We start from the raw sequence: 4,122 nt of genomic DNA on the forward strand, positions 1-4,122 counted from the left end.
GTACCTGTGACAGCATTAAGGTGCGAGGGAAGGGGAAGAGGTCATATGCATTCTCAGAAGATTTTGAAGATAAATCGATTTAGAAGACATTGACCTCATTATGCGAAGACATTCACTTATAGATAAGAAGTTGGTTCCAGATTTGTACGAACCCATAGATCAGTACAAGTGAGGAATCTAACTACTTTATGAAGCACAAGTGAATATACTAGGCATGTTATGAGATGCAGCGAGAGATTTAACTGGTGTGAAGAGAAACTTCTTATGGCAGAAAGTGACTGAACTATAGGATCAAGAGAGGCTGTAAAAAAGAGGTTTTATTTACCACACTTGGAACTGCTAGACGAAGTGAGAGTTGAGGTCGAGCAGTTCAATCCTCCGTGCCCTAACTTGGCAACGGAAGACACCTACGGCGACAGCGGAGAGAGTGATGTCCGCTGTCGGCGTGAAAACAGCGTCGGAGAGGTTGCGGCAGTGAAGCGCTTCGTCGCCGGCGTCGTCGAGTGCTAGCGGTGGCGCTAGGGTTCGTGCGAGGGTGGAAGAAGGAGATAATGACCGCAGTGAATCGTATATTTATAGGGATAGAGGCGGCACTGCGCTATTACGCAGGTACCCCTGGCGGTTCGCATTTGAGGCACGCGTGGCCAGTTAGAGGACGATTGGGATTTGTTCCATGTCCCACGCACGCCTAAATTGTCGGGCAGTCGTTCCTGCTTCTCCGGATCTTATGTGGAGGAATGAGCATTAAAAACGGACTTTTATGGTTGTCACTATGTCTTCAGCTGACAAGGACACAGTGAAGACATTTGACAGTTACAACAGAATGCATATGACTTGGAGAGATAGAGTTTGAGATAGAGAGCATAGATAGGTTAGGGTCCGATCACATTCACTTAGTTCAAAAGATTCAACCAAGAAGACATAGCTATAAGTGAATGCTGTAGAGGACAGAACATCAGTACATATATATCCATATAATCAACGCAGTGAAGATAATCATGAAGACATATGGAGAATGAAACCAAACCAATTGTGAAGACATTGAGAGGTAATGCCATGAGAGAAACACTTCAAAATGGAACGTTTGGTGGTGGCGTTACCCACCGTATAGGAAGTATTAGACCCAGACACGGCGCACAATTATCGTGGCGCTCCGAAGTCAAATTCCACATTAATGTATTCACACTTAGAATGTATGTCTTCATTGTTTGAAGATATACTCTACTTCGTGTGTTGCACATCTAAGTCATCAATATGCTTAAGTGTTAGGATGTGTGCCTGATCACAGAACATTTGAGGATTCCAAGATATTTAGCTCACACCGTAACTTGCAAAATCTCTTCTTATCCAAGGGCTTTGTGAAGATATCTGCCAATTGCTCTTCAGTGTTGACGTGTATGATATCAATGTCTTCCTTCACAACATGATCTCTTAGAAAGTGATGACGAATTTCAATGTGCTTTGTCTTCGAGTGCTGAACTGGGTTGTTGGCAATCTTGATGGCGCTTTCGTTGTCGCAGTAAAGTGGCACTTGCTTCAGATGAATGCCATAATCCTTGAGTGTTTGCTTCATCCACAGAAGCTGAGCGCAGCAAGATCCAGCAGCAATGTATTCAGATTCAGCAGTGGAGAGTGATACACAGTTCTGTTTCTTTGAAGACCAACATACAAGTGATCGTCCCAGAAAGTGACATGTGCCTGATGTAGACTTGCGATCAACTTTGTCACCAGCATAATCAGCATCCGAAAATCCAACTAAATCAAACTCTGAGCCCTTTGGATACCATAATCCCAGAGTTGGGGTGTGAGCCAAATATCGAAGAATTCGCTTCACAGCTAAGTGATGCGACTCCTTTGGTGTCGCTTGAAATCGAGCACACATGCAAACACTAAGCATGATATCTGGCCTAGATGCACATAAATAAAGCAAAGACCCAATCATGGAGCGGTATACCTTTTGATCGAACTCTTTACCATTGTCGTCGGGACCCAGATGATGCTTGGCTGGCATTGGTGTTGTGAACCCTTTGCAGTCTTGCATACCGAACTTCTTCAGGCACTCTTTAAGATATTTCTCTTGAGATATGAAGATGCCATTGCGTTGTTGCCGTATTTGAAGACCGAGAAAGAACTTCAGCTCCCCCATCATGGACATCTGATATTGCTCTTGCATCATGTATCCAAACTCTTCACTATACTTCTGATTGGTGCAGCTAAAGATAATGTCATCCACATATATTTGGCACACAAATAGTTCACCATCATATGTCTTCGTGAAAAGAGTGGGATCCAGGGAACCAGGTATGAAGCCTTTGCTTTTCAGAAAGTACTTGAGTGTATCATACCAGGCCCTAGGGGCTTGTTTGAGGCCATACAATGCCTTGTTGAGCTTGTATACCATATCAGGATGTTTTGGATTTTCAAAGCCAGGTGGTTGTGCAACATACACTTCTTCTTCAATCTTGCCATTGAGAAAGGCACTTTTCACATCCATCTGATAGAGAAGTATGTTATGATGATTTGCATAGGCCAGCAGTATGCGTATGGCTTCAAGCCTAGCCATAGGAGCGAATGTTTCATCGAAGTCAATGCCCTCCACTTGATTATATCCTTGAGCAACTAGACGAGCTTTGTTTCTGACAACTTGACCATGTTCATCTTGCTTGTTGCGGTATATCCATTTGGTGCCTATTATGTTGTGCTTCCGTGGATCAGGACGCTTAACCAGTTCCCATACATTATTCAGGTTCCATGAAGGCTTCTTCAACTTTCTTGGGTTCTGATATTGAGACGAATGCGAAATGCCCACAGAAGTTTGTTAGCTGAGTTGCCCTTGAACGAGTGAGTGGACCAAATGCATTGATGCTGTCCAGTATTTTGTCAATTTGTACTTCATTTGCAACACGAGGGTGTGTGGGGCGAAGACTTTGCTCTTGCTGATCTATGTGGTCATTTGAAGGTATATCTTCAGGCTGAGCATTGTCTTCATGTGGATCAGGTGCTGAGATGATAAGTTCTTCTTCAGGTTGAGCATCAGAAGGTACAATTTCTCCAGTTCCCATAAGCTTGATTGATTCATTTGCTGGAACTTCATCTAGCACATTTGGCAATTGCTCTCTTTTTGATCCATTGGTTTCATCAAATCGCACATCCACTGTTTCAACCACTTTGTAGTGGAAGAGATTGAAGACTCTGTAGGAGTGCGAATCCTTTCCATATCCAAGCATGAAACCTTCATGTGCTTTTGGTGCAAACTTTGAGGTGTGGTGTGGGTCCTTGATCCAGCATTTTGCGCCAAATACTCTGAAATAACTGACATTTGGCTTCTTGCCAGTTAGGAGTTCATAGGATGTCTTGTTCAGAAGCTTGTGAAGATAAACACGATTGATTGTATGGCATGCAGTATCAATGGCTTCAGTCCAGAATTTTCTTGGAGTCTTGTATTCATCTAGCATTGTTCTGGCTATCTCAATGAGTGTTCTGTTCTTGCGTTCGACGACGCCATTCTGCTGTGGCGTGTATGGAGCTGAGAATTCATGTGTGATGCCCAAGGTATCCAGATATGTATCAAGGCCAGTTTTCTTGAATTCAGTGCCATTGTCACTTCTGATGTGCTTTATCTTGGCGCCAAAATTGTTCATAGCTCGATTTGCGAAGTGTCTGAAGACATCCTGCACTTCTATCTTGTAAAGGATTATGTGCACCCAAGTATATCTAGAATAATCATCAACAATTACGAAGCCATAGAGGCATGCAGAAGTAGTAAAAGTTGAGTACTGAGTGGGACCGAAAAGATCCATGTGAAGCAGTTCGAAGGGTTGAGTAGTGGTCATGATTGTCTTCGAAGGATGTTTTGCCCTTGTCATCTTCCCTGCTTCACAGGCACCGCATAAGTGATCTTTCTTGAACTTGACGCCTTCGATGCCTATGATGTGCTTTTTCTTCGCAAGGGTGTGGAGGTTCCTCATGCCAGCATGCCCAAGCCTTCGATGCCAAAGCCAGCATTCTGAAGCTTTTGCAAGAAGACATACTGCAAGTTGTGGTCCTGCTGAGAAATCTACCACATACAAATCACCTTTCCTATACCCTTCAAACACTAGAGATTTGTCAGATTCCATTAGC

The sequence above is a fragment of the Triticum urartu genome, chromosome 3 (assembly GCF_003073215.2).
Source record: "Triticum urartu cultivar G1812 chromosome 3, Tu2.1, whole genome shotgun sequence".
Taxonomy (NCBI): Eukaryota; Viridiplantae; Streptophyta; class Magnoliopsida; order Poales; family Poaceae; genus Triticum; species Triticum urartu.